Source organism: Pimephales promelas, chromosome 19, assembly GCF_988280905.1.
Source record: "Pimephales promelas chromosome 19, fPimPro1.hap1.1, whole genome shotgun sequence".
In the NCBI taxonomy this organism is placed as follows: Eukaryota; Metazoa; Chordata; class Actinopteri; order Cypriniformes; family Leuciscidae; genus Pimephales; species Pimephales promelas.
Window position 1 is genome coordinate 9,005,168 of NC_142787.1, and position 13,560 is coordinate 9,018,727.

At 39.7% G+C, this 13,560-nt stretch overlaps 1 protein-coding gene and 1 pseudogene across 1 annotated transcript in view; one reads left to right on the plus strand and one right to left on the minus strand.

Moving 5' to 3' along the window:
* Positions 1-13,560, minus strand: part of jmy (junction mediating and regulatory protein, p53 cofactor) — a 65,866-nt gene that overhangs the window by 41,756 nt on the left and 10,550 nt on the right. The gene's annotated exons all lie outside the window — the stretch shown is intronic.
* Positions 449-2,060, plus strand: LOC148970732 (uncharacterized; annotated as a pseudogene).

Here is a 13,560-nt window from a genome sequence, read left to right on the forward strand (position 1 = left end):
ATCAGTCTTCTCTGGACATGCACGTCTTATGTGGCCCTCTCGTCCGCATCCAAAACATTTCATCGTTTCAGACGAAACAAACACGATGTAATCAAACCCATCAATCTTAAATTTTAAAGCCACACTAAGTTCATCTGTTTCATTTTTCAGAATCATATGAACCTGACGTCTAAAACATACAACATGTTTTAACAAAGGCGATTTGCAGCCTAAAGGAATTTTTTTCATTTGGGAGACTACCTTTCCGTGCCTTGATAATTCTGTTAACAAAATATCATCTTTTATGAAGGGAGGCACATTTGATAGCGTGACTTTCCTTGCTGGCTGAACCAGAGGAATTACCGGGGTAAACGTATCTTTTATTACCACCCCACTTTGAACCACACTAGTCACTTTCTCTATACTGTCAAGAAAAATAACAACCGCACTACTCATTCGTGACGCTGACATGATACTCTCATACCCGACGGCCTTTCCGACCGCGAGACTACACTCTTCAACAGGGAAATCCATTACCGGCACGATTTTAATTCCGTGCCTGCGTGAGAGTCTGTCAAACGCCAATGGGTTTAACGCCGCCGATACCGCCATTGCCGGTGTTATACACCTGGCCAGCAAACGCTGGCAGGCGGCGGTCTCAGCTTATAGCCTCACACAAAGCCTTTCCTTTCTACACACAAAACCAAAAATTCTCCCAAACCAGAACTTTATACTCAAACACAGCAAGGGAAAAAGACAGAAAAAAGGACAGGAAAAAAGAAACTCACTCGTTTCGCACCACACTCTCACGCAGCCTCCACCCACACTCACTCCCAACATCCGCTCAGAGAGAGAGAAAGAGAGAGAGAGAGAGAGAGAGAGGGAGACACACACAGAGAGAGGGAAAGAGAGAGACACACACACAGAGAGAGGAAGACAGAAAGAGAAAGAGAGAGAGAGACAGACAGACAGACACACACAAAAAGAGAGGGAGAGAGAGAGAAAGAGGTTTATGGACATTCCATGGGCGTAATGTTTTTTTGTAACTGTTTTCTATCCCCTAAACGAACCCTACCCCCATCCCACACACACTAACCCAAACCTACCCATTACAGGAAACTTTATTTGTGACTAACTTTATTGTAATACCAGTGTAATACCCATGTCATTGTGCATATTTATGTCCTCATAAATCACATAATCGCACACACACACACAAACACACACAACAAATGCGGGAAGTAAGAATCAGTCAACAAACACGGTGAGTAATGTCTTGTCCTGTTATCGTCACCCGTGTCACGTCATATGTTTAGTGTAGCCTTCTCCGATGGCAATATAGGATTTGTATGTGATAAATTCAGGGAGACAGTCAGGCTGACGGAGAAGATTTCTAGAGACACACATCCAAACTTTAATTGAGGATGGTAAGAATGCTAGATCTTTAGATAGTGTTTTGAATGCACCTAGCATAGTGAACTCTTCCCATGATTTGGTTCTGGCTGAAGTAGAGCCCGTGCAGCAAGGCAGATGGGTGACGGTTAGGGATCGCCACTCTAGTCGTGCATCAAAGAACCACTCTGCCGTTCCGATTCCCATAACAAATCGATTTGCCCTAATCAGTGAAACACCCACTGAGAATCCTGTTGATTGTGCCCTGGTAATTGGTGATTCGATCACACGGAACGTGAAAATAGAGACACCAGCAACCATAGTCACATGTTTGCCAGGAGCCAGAGCATCTGACATCAAAGCAAATTTAAAAGTGCTGGCTAATGCTAGTCGTAAATTCTCTAAGATCATTAGTCATGTCGGCACTAATGATGTTCGACTCCGCCAGTCGGAGATCACCAAAATTAATATTAAAGAGGTGTGAACTCGCAAGTACGATGACAAGCAATGTAATTTGCTCTGGCCTCCTTCCTGTTTGCAGGAGTGATGAGATAGTCAGTAGACTGTCCTCACTTAATCGTTGGTTGTCTGAGTGGTGTCCGCAAAATAATGTAGAATTTAGAGACAATTGGAAAAGTTTTTGGGGCAAGCCTGACCTGTTGAAATGAGATGGTATTTATGGAAATTAGCACGCGCCACCAGCCAAATGCGGGTGATTTTGTGTTATGGCGGGTAAACTCACTTCACCTACCGGCCACCGTGGCGGGTAAATAAAAATAGCATACTGTTTCACCTGGACGGCGGACACTTTTAGAGGGGGCACACCTTCAAGACCAGCTCGCTTCTTCCATTGAGGCTCGATGAGGGAAGAAAACGTGGGAGCGCGAGAGGCTGTTTGCCGTCCAAAGGGAGAGCTAGCAGCGAACGCATGTCGTATTTATGGGCGGGTAGCTCTCGTGTAGCAAAGAGCTAGCCGCGCGACCATCTACCCGTGCACTTCTTCCGTCGAGACTTGAGCGCAAGAGGTGGGAGCTAGCCGCTAGAGCATGATGTAAATATGACAGAACTATGCTGTTCCTAGAGTCTCTAATCACTAGTAAAAATCCCCAAATGCTCCACCTGAAACTGCGGTCTTCTGAACTTTTACAATTGTGTCATTGATTTTGATTAATATGCGCGCGAGAGATAGAGTAAGACAGCGCTTGGGTTGTTTGAAGACGTGAGAGTGCTCGGCCACTCTCTCTCTCTCTCTCTCTCTCTTTCTCGTTTGCGCCCTGTCAAGCGCACCAGTCATTGTATTCTACATCACTCATCGATCAAAAAAGGCTTTGACGACGCCAAAAAAGCAGACGATCTGACGGGTTTTAGAAGATTAAATACAACCCGAAACCAAAAAAGCCTTTATTTACCCACGTTTTACGGTAGTAAAAAAAGAAGTTTCACATCCCCATCTATACCAATTGGCTTCATCACTTCCTCCTCTCCACCAGTAAGCTGGTGTGTGGTGAGCGTTCTGGCGCACTATGGCTGCCGTCGCATCATCCAGGTGGATGCTGCATACTGGTGGTGGTTGAGGAGTTTTTCCTCTTGTATAAATTTAGCTAGAGGTACAGTTTGTAAATCCCTGAAACCATCAATAACTTAATATTCTTTTGTGTGTGTGTTTATTTTAGAAAATGCAATGAAAGATCAACGCGTGGTGTGAGCAATGAGGGTGTGCAAAAACATAGTCAGTGCCTTTTCCTATAGCTGGAAAAAGAAGAGGGCATTAGTGAAGGAGCAACAAGAGCTCAACCTGCCTCAACATAAGCTAAAAACAGCCTGTGTCACCAGATGGGGATCGATGCAATTGATGACTGCAGGAGTCCTTGAGCAAAAGAAAGCCATTACACAGGTCCTCGCTGATGATAAGAAATCAAGGCACCTTATTCCATCTTGGGCTGACCTGGATGTCTTGGAGGCTGTCAACAGAGCTCTTTCCCCATTGATGGAGTTTACAGATGCCCTGTCAGGAGAAGAGTATGTGACCATTTCATTCGTGAAGCATGTCCTACACATTCTTAATTCACGAGTGCTGGCTGAGGAGGAAGATGACGTGGAGCTGACTAAAACAATCAAAACCAGTATCCTTGCATACCTTAAGGAGAAGTACTCAGACCCCATCACAGAAGAGCTACTGGACACTGCCAGTTTTGTTGATCCCACATTTAAAACAACATACATTTCTGTGCACCATGTCGCCATCATTCAGGAGAAAGTGAAAACAGAGAAGGTGTCAGCAGCTGCAGTCCTCGGGAAAGTACTGAGAGTACACAACAGCCCTCTACGTCTTCATCAGAAGTAAAAAAGCCAAAGAGGTCATTAGGGGAGTTTTTTTCAAAGGAAGTGAGGCAACTCCTTCAACTGCATCCACTTTGTCACTTGAGCAAACACTAGAAGCAGAGCTGAGCAGCTACTTAGTGTCCCCCTTGCTGGATAGTGAGGAAAATCCACTGGAATGGTGGGGAAAGCATCATGTACACTTCCCAAATGTAAGTAAGGTGGCAAAAAAAAAATCTCTCCATACCAGCCACTAGCTCCCCATCAGAACGTATTTTCAGTTCAGGAGGAAACATTGTTACATGCCTAAGATCCTGCCTGAAACCTGAAAAAGTAAACATGCTAGTGTTTCTAAGTAAGACCCTGGAGTAAATGGATAGAGAGTGACAGGACAAGATCCCCTGAGAAGATGATCACACAGTGAGCATGAGTAAGATTCACTTCTTTAATGCAATGAGAAGATACACAGCCAGCTGGATCCATCAGAGGTGCCTTGTCCAAGCCCTGCTCTTGCTCTTATTTTTGCACATGGCATTATTTAACATTTGTAAACAATACAAGTTCTATTTGACTTTTAAGGCAATATTTACAATAATTTATTTTGTTTACAAGAGATACAAGCTACAGTTAGTGCAAAATGCAGCTGCTAGAGTTCTTACTAGGTCAAGAAAATATGATCATATAACACCGATTTTATCATCTCTACACTGGTTACCTATTAAGTTCCGGATCAACTACAAAGTACTACTACTGACCTATAAAGCCCTAAATGGTTTAGCTCCTATGTACTTAACAGACCTTCAATCCACCACATTCCTTAAGATCACTAAATTCAAGGCTTCTGGTCATTCCTAGGATATCTAAGTCCAGTAAAGGAGGGAGGGCGTTCTCGCATTTAGCTCCAAAACTCTGGAATAGCCTTCCCGATATGGTCCGTGGCTCTGACTCGCTGACACAGTTTAAAACTAGATTAAAGACGCTTCTCTTTAGTCAAGCATTCACATAATGCTTACCTTTCAGTCCTCTGTTATGCCATACGGACCCGTTTGCCACTGAAACTGCTTAACGCACCAGTGGGGCTCGACAGCCTTTTAGACAAACGGGTCGGCGCGTATGGTTGGGTTGCGGAGAGTTTGTGAGATAGTGGTTTTCTAACACCGACTCCCGTATAATAGAAATCATTATGAACATCAGCTATGCTAATTATCTCCCATCTGCCTTTCTGCTGTTATCTCGGGACGTTTGTCAGGTCCAGTTTTGTATCCAGCCTCTCACGGGGATTTCGGATGCCCCAACGCCTGTGATAAGAGGACTCGCGCCTGTGAAGAGACGACTCAACGCCGGCGATATGTTATGGCGCCGTTTATGTATATAAACAATATTTATATTTAATATTTATATATAAACAATATGAATGTTAGCCAGAGGAGAACTGGCCCCCGACTGAGCCTGGGTTCTCCCAAGGTTTTTTTTCTCCATCCAATCTGATGGAGTTTTGGTTCCTTGCCACTGTCGCCTTGCTTTTGGCTTGCTTTGAGCTTGCTCAGTTGGGGTTATTTAGTGTTTAGCAATGTTGTTGATCTGTGTTGTACTACTTTCATGTTATCACTGTGAAGCTGCTTTGATACAATCTGTATTGTGAAAAGCGCTATATAAATAAATGTGACTTGACTTGACTTGATAAAAGTTCTATTTGACTTGAGCTAATATTTACAATAATTTATTTTGTTTACAAGAGATACAAGTTCTATTTTAATTTTAAGGCAATATTTACAATAATTTATTTTGTTTACAAGAGATACAAGTTCTATTTGACTTAAGGCAATATTTACAATAATTTATTTTGTTTAAAGAGATACAAGTTATATTTTACTTTTAAGGCAACATTCACAATTTTATTTTGTTTACAAAAATAACTTTTTAAAAGTTCTTTATTTTCAACATTTTTAGGAAATTTTTTTACATTAAAACCTTAAAGACTTTAAGATATTTTAATTTCAAGCATTATATGCTTTGTTTCAATTGTTTGATTTGTTTCAATTGTTTGTTTGATTCAGTTGTTTGAAATATTTAATAAATAAGCATTAATAGCTATCCGTGTGGTTCCTTATTTTAGAATCAAAAAGATAGGATTATGCACTCTTTCATTAGAAAAAATAACCGTGAACATATTTACAATATAAGTCTTCCCAGTGACATAAGAACGATTTTTTTAAATAATCGTTCAATAATCGTAATCGAAGTAACTTGTTTGATTAATCGTGATTATGATTTTAGCCCAAATCGTTACAGCCCTACTTTAGACCCAGTTGCTCTGTTGCGTTTAAAGCAAGATTAAAGAAAAGTCCAATGCCGTGGTACAACGAGCACACTCGGGCCCTTAAGAGAGCAGCCAGAAAAATGGAGCGTAGCTGGAAGAAAATTAAACTAGATGTATTCCGGATTTCATGGAAGGAGAGCTCGATTGCTTACAGAGAGGCCTTAAAAACTGCTAGATCTGCTTATTTTTGAAACCTATTAGAAGAAAATAAACATAATCCTAGGTATCTATCTGAAACAGTGGCTAAACTAACGAAAAAGAAAGCTTCAAGCCCAGAAGTGTCCAAGCAACATTGATAATATCAGGGACAAAATTATAACTATGCAACTGTCTACTACAGTATCGTATCATGGGGTGCATTGTAGTCTCCCTGAGGAAAAATTTGGTTTATTTGTTGCTATAGTAGAGGAAGAATTTTGCAAACTCGTTAATCATCCAAATCAACAACTTCTATGCTAGACCCTATAACGACTAAACTACCGAAAAAGATGCTTCCAGAGGTCCTAGATCCTCTTCTTAATACCATTCATTCGCCTTTGTCACTAGGATACGTAACAAAAACCTTTAAGCTGGCTATGATACAACCGCTTGTTAAAAAAACGCAACTTGATCCTACAGAATTAGTCAATTACAGGCAAATCTCGAATCTGCCTTTTCTGTCAAAATTACTGGAAAAAGCAGTATGCTCACAACTGTGTTCTTTCTTGAAAGAAATGATATCTGCAAGGATTTCCAGTCAGGATTTAGACCGTACCATAGTACCGAGACTGCTCTCATTAGAGTCACAAATGATTTGCTCTTATCATCTGATTGTGGTTTTATCTCTCTATTAGAGTTACTTAACCTTGGTGCTGCATTTGACACAACTGACCACAACATACAGGGCTCGAAATTAACTTTTTTACTTGGTAGCACTGGTGCTACCAACTTCAAAAAGTTAGGAGCACCAGCGAAAATTAAGGAGCACCCACCAAAAATTAAAGATCACCACAACTACAAATTATATATAAACAAATTTCTTTTATTTAAAAACAACACCAATCAACACCAAATATCACTGGGGCTTTACACATCCTGTGGCCAGGATTTGAAATTTGGTCTCTAGGCTCTCTGTCCCTCCTCCATCCATCTCTTCACTGAGGCATCGAACGCCTCCAAAGGAGGACCCTCAATGCTGATTTGGATTAGATCTTTTACTGTGTTAGGATGTAATGAAGATCCAATGTCTGATTTTCATTCCTAAATGACAACTTTTTGTCTATTAAACATGTCTATTATAAATCACAGCGGAAAATTATGGTGCTCCTGCTGACCCAGAGAGTATATTCAACTACGCAGTATTGTTATTTCTGTGTTACAAATATTCTCATCACAGAAGAACTTGAATCGGAACTAGAATTAAAGATTATGGTTTGGATATAAACACTGACGTCTACAGAAGCGATCAAAATAGAGACGAGCACCTTTTGAAAGTAACATGGAGCTTCAAATAACAATTGTATCGATCACATTGTTATCCACTAGGTGGCGACAAGTGACTTAAATGTATTTGTTATTGAATCATTCATTCAAGAGATTTGTTTAAAAAAAAAAACGCTGATTCATCCATTAATGAAACAAGCAAAGTATTTATTATGATATTACTCATATATTGCTATATAATACTAAATAAGCTATGTATTAATAAAACAATATAAATAAAAACGAAAAACATCCTCATTATCAGCATTGGCATATTCCACCTCAACGTGTCCGACGAGAATGTTCGTGGGCTGTCCATCAAGCAGGATGCGGACATAGACATACATGATCACACACTCCTTGACAGACAGGTCGGTGTCTCCATCGATAATGAAAGAGATGTACTGAGCTGACGACACTTAAACTGCGGTGTTCTCGCGGATAGTATCTATCTGCTATGACCCCGATGATATTGGCACACGTGACAACGGAGCGCCGCGAAAGGGAGTGATTGACAGCTGATATTAACCAATTTAAAATCTGCTTTAAAGTTAAAAACGTAAGGATGAAGTTTGATTGGTTATGATAAAATGATGGTCCGGCCACCGCGTATCAGCGCACATAAGGTACACAGTAAATTGCGATCTTTTTGTAGAGAGATGAAAACAGGTCGCACCACAACCATTATTTGCACTCGCACTAATGCTCCCAAATATATTTTTAGGTCGCACAGGTTAAAATTCAGGAGCATATGCGACCAAAATGGTCGCAATTTCGAGCCTTGACATACTTTTAACCCTCTGGGGTCTAAGGTGTTTTTGGGGTCCTTGAGATGTTTTGAGATGCCCTGACATTTGTACTTTTTTCAGTTGCATAAACATATTAATGGCAAAGGTGAAAATTACACTATTTAGCACAAACAGGGCTACCATAATATGTGAGCGACATTTATGTACATGTTTTTTTTTTAAAAAGAATATTGTTTACGTGGTAATTGAAAAAACCTAAAAATGAAAGTTTCTGAAATAAGGGCTCAAAACACATAATAAATATGCGTCCACAAGACTGCACTGGACTAATGTTTTTTTCTTCAAAATGATCTGAAAATCATCCTGCGTAATCTTCCACATTAAGGCTGCAATGATAAATCGACATTGTCGACAACATCGACAATAAAAAAAAACTGTTGACAAATATCTTTGTTGTCGAGTAGTCGTTTGATCTCACGAGACCTAATGTAAGGGCGTGCAATATCACGATTTGACCGCTACGACGCTTTGGCGCTAGAGTGTAATGCAGCCCTTTAAAAATGCAAGTGCGGTAAAAGAAAAAACAGCGCGAATTATAAAGGCCAATTTATACTTCTGCGTAGGGTGCGCGCAGTAGGTACGGCGTAGCATACGCACAGACGCGTCCCATACCGCGTACCCTTCGCCGTCGCCTGACGCGCACCTCCTCAAAAATGTAACTACACGTCGCGACGATGCGGACCGCAAGATCGGTGATTGGTTGGCTTGGTAGCATCGCATTTCCTCCTACGCATTTCCGCACGTACCTTCTCACGCATTTCCACCACTGTCTATGATTTCCACAAGTTTCATCTCCTCCGAAGTCTTCTCTCATTTCTGCCTTTCAGTTTTAGTAATTTCACTAAAGTGAACTGTTTTTCCACCTTAATAAGCTCCAACTCCAACATGATCAGCTCTCTTTCACTCGTAGTAACCTAGCCGCGAGGAATCTAAACACAGTGGAACATTAAAACTCTCCGCCGCCAACTAGCGTTTCGGAGCAGTACTGCAGAGCAACCAAGACCTGAACGCAGAAGTATAAATGCTCACAACGGCGTCGCCTACGTGCGTAGCCAACGCCGTACACTACGGCGTACCCTCGACGCAGAAGTATAAATTGGCCTTAACGGAGTGCAAACGAATCCGAACTACCAAGGTTTGGCAAAGTTTTACAAAACTTAAAACCAACAATGCTGTCATGTGCAATACATGCAAGGCAGAACTTGCTTTTCACGGGAGCACCACATGCATGTTGGAGCACTTAAAGAGGAAACATCCGGGCAAAGAGGAGCCGGTGAGAACTGAGTGCTCTCGAGCTGGAGCTGTAGTGGTAACGTATCTGTTTATTAGATCATGCAATAATATTAATAGTAATAATATCATCAATAATAATATAATTACAGTAATGTTATGATTTATTTTGCATAGAATAAAGCTTGATTGAGCTTAGGAGTCAGGGCTGTTTTTATTATTGTAACACTATTAGGTATTATAGTCTTATTACTTGTTTGTATTTTGTTCCATAATCATGAAGACTTACAAAAGGAGATGTTAGGAATAATATCATGGCAGTTACTTTTTCTTTTTCATTCTGTAAATTTAAAGGTAAATGAGAACATCTCTGTCAGCTCAATTCTCATGTAAAAAAAACTATTGTAATTTTATCTATAATAACATAAATCATATCTATAATAATGGTTTGCAGATTAATATTTTACCCTTTTTGTGTCCTGAAGTAATGACCCTTTTTCTGTTTCAGTTCTATGAAAAGCAGTGGGATTATTAAACAATGCTTAGAGAGCATTTGTTTGTGATTTGAGTTAAACTTAAAGAGAATGACCTGTTTAGTTGGCTCTAAGTTCATTAAAACCACTATTTCAAAAGCTGAACTGATTTTCTTTTTTATATTATAGTAAGAATGTGTAACTCAATGTTTTAACTAATTGAAAAAGCTGAACAAACGTTCCAAACTTAATGATTAGCTGGCAAAATAATTGATGATTAGTCGATTAATCGTTCTAATAATCGTTAGATTAATCGATTATTAAAATAATCATTTGTTGCAGCCCTAATTCACATAAAACAATAGATTATTTTAATATATATATATATATATATATATATATATATATTAGAGGTGGGCATAGATTAATTTTTTTAATCTAGATTAATCTAGATTAATTTTGAAATTAATCTAGATTAATCTAGATGGCTCATTTGAATTCTACCAAAGGCGTGGGCTATACCCAAATAAATAACCTCGCAGGTAGTTTGTAATTAGGCCTAAATATGTTTTATACAAGATTTAACACTGGAATGTTCATATTATTATAAATAATGAGAGTAATCATAATTATTTTATTCTATTGTCAACCCTAGTTTTAAACAGCACAAAATAATAACTAAATCAGTTTTTTTTTTTGTTGTTGTTGTTGTTGTTGTTTTTTCATAAGGTTTTCTTGTGTTATTCTAAACCCATTTGACATACTTTTCTTCTATGTAACACGAAATTAATTGTTTTCTGTCCGATCTTGAAAAGACCAGAAATGCCCCTCCGAAACTCCGATCACTCAAACCACATCAGAAGGTAGTCTTGGCCACATTCCAGACGAAACTGGACATGTGTAAATGCATCTGGTTGTTGAAACCACATATGTAAACGTTACTACTCCCAAAAATGCTAAAAAATAAACGTGTGAGAGCGTGTTATAGGCCATATGTCAAGTTATTTTAGTCAGATATGACGGCGCTACTGCGACACTCATCACCTCAGATGATGCAGCTGATCAAGCCAGCGCGCCGCAATCTACCGCAAATCTACCACAAATCAAGTAAGTCGCAGACACTTAACACAATCATCGTCATTAAAAGTAAAGAAACTAAATGATCTTACCAGGTTGCCGCTCTCTTTTATTGCTGTCTTTGCTGATTTTGAAATTAGCCGATGATCAAAGCAGCTCATATCTGTTGTTTTCGGTGACGTGCACTTCATTAAATCCGCATATAGCGTGGGGGAATTGAAGATCGGATTTATATCCGTTTTGCAAAAACACATATGTGACCAGGTTTTGAATCGTTTTGATAAATCAGATTGCTATCCGATCTGAGAAAACTCATGAAGTGGCCAGGTGTAAACAGCCCCCTAGACGTGGCGAGGCGCTGCGCTTTCTCGTTCGGTGTGCGACCCCTTTTACGGATGTGTTCCCTCATATTAAATATAAATCAAAATGCATAGACTGATATTTTCCTAATGTCTGGATAAACAGACGTTTCAATATATTGGTTTTAAATGGCCCTTACAATGCAATTTGACTACATCTGTGCTAAAATATCAAAGTGAAAGTCATCATAGCTTGCGTGGTATAGTCAGCTCCCAATTCAACTTTGAGAATAGATTAACAGCGATATTTTTTTTATCGCCCGACAAGAGTCTCGCGTTATAGCAGCACGTTAACGCGATAACGGCCCACCCCTAATATACTATATATATTCTTATTCAATATATATTCTTATATATATATATATATATATATACACACTGCTTTTCTTAGAACTGAAACAGAAAAAGGGACATTTACTTCAGGACACAAAAATGGTAAAATATTAATCTGCAAACCATAATTATAAGTATACTATAATTACAATCTTTTTTTACATGACAATTGAGCTAACATTGTCCAGGAAGCAGACACACTCTGTCAGTTCAAATCTAGACTAAAAACACATCTCTTTGGCCTAGCATACACATAACACACTATAACACACTATAGACTTCCTTAATTAAAAATTAGGCTGCATAGTTTAGATCAACCGGAACCGGGAACACGTCCCCTAAATCCTGATGTAATTGGTACATCACAAGAAGGATGGCTAATATTAGACTCTCTGTTTATCCCGAGGGACCCTCTATGGTGGACCTGTGCCTGGACCCATCCCAACTCATCCTTAAGTGCCGGCGTCATCGACACAACACTGATCCTCAACAACTCGTCTCCATACCGGCGTGATCACTTCGACTTCCAAACAGATGGAAATGGACAAATACTCTGGCCAGAGGAGAACTGAGTCTGTTTTCTTCCAAGTTTTTTTCTCCATTCTGTCACCTGATGGAGTTTTGGTTCCTTGCCACTGTTGCCTTGGCTTTTGGCTTGCTTAGTTGGGGACATTTAATATTCAACAATATTATTGATCTGTGTTGTATTATTTTCATGTTATCACTGTGAAGCTGCTTTGAAACAATCTGTATTGTAAAAAGCACTATATAAATAAAGGTGACTTGACTTGACACACACACTCACACTCGCATACACAGTGTCAGAACCATAGACTATGGGTGTAGTGTGCATTACACCACCCGTAGTGTCTCTGAAGCCCAAAGTGGGCAGAGCTGGCCGTCGCCATCTTGGCCACGCGTCACTCCCTGATAAACGAATGTGTGCAGCGAGGCGGATTAGCTGAGGTGACGTGATGCTAACGCTAGCAGACAAATGGCTAGTAGCGACATCAGCGCAGTCCACCTGTCACTCAAGTGCCCACTAGGGATGTTAACTGATGACCGTTTGACCGATGGTTGACCGTATCAACGTTAACCGATCAAAGTTGACGGTAGTCGGTTAAAAAAAACAACAACAAAAAAAAACACCTTTGGCGCGAGGTCACAGCGTTTGGGTTCGCACGCTCACAAGATTTTCGAAAAGTAAAGGCTTCAGTCTAAAACACTCGAGGTTAGAGCCAGGGTAGACGACAGGATGAAGCGTGCAAAGAAAATAGTGTGTGGGACCATTTCACCTAAAAGAATAACACAGATGTAAGTTGCTGGTCTTAGATTTTGCACACCGGAGTGACCAGAGAAGAAGTGCTGCGCCGCGTAGGACAACTCCAGTATCGCACACCGGACACGCACTTTCTCATCAGTGTATGGCCAGCAATATTGTTATTAGGGATGCACCGAAATGAAAATTCTTGGCCAAAACCGAAAAAGAGGAAACCAAGGCCGAAAACCGAAACACCGAAAGAAATTACGCCAATTATTAGTATCATTGCATTTATGGCTATGACTGTGTACAAAGTTTACTAAAATCAAGGCATTGCAATTGCATAAATTAATATAACATTTTCAAAGAATAAATCAATTACAAATTATGCAAATATATATTTAGCACAATGCACAGTATAAAATAAAATTCAAACTAAAATGTTTAACTTGACCCCACTTATGTGTACACTAAATAATAATCTACTGGACTGCAGAAAGGTTTTAAAATGAAATGTTCTCTCAAAAACAAAGCCGAGCGCAAACTT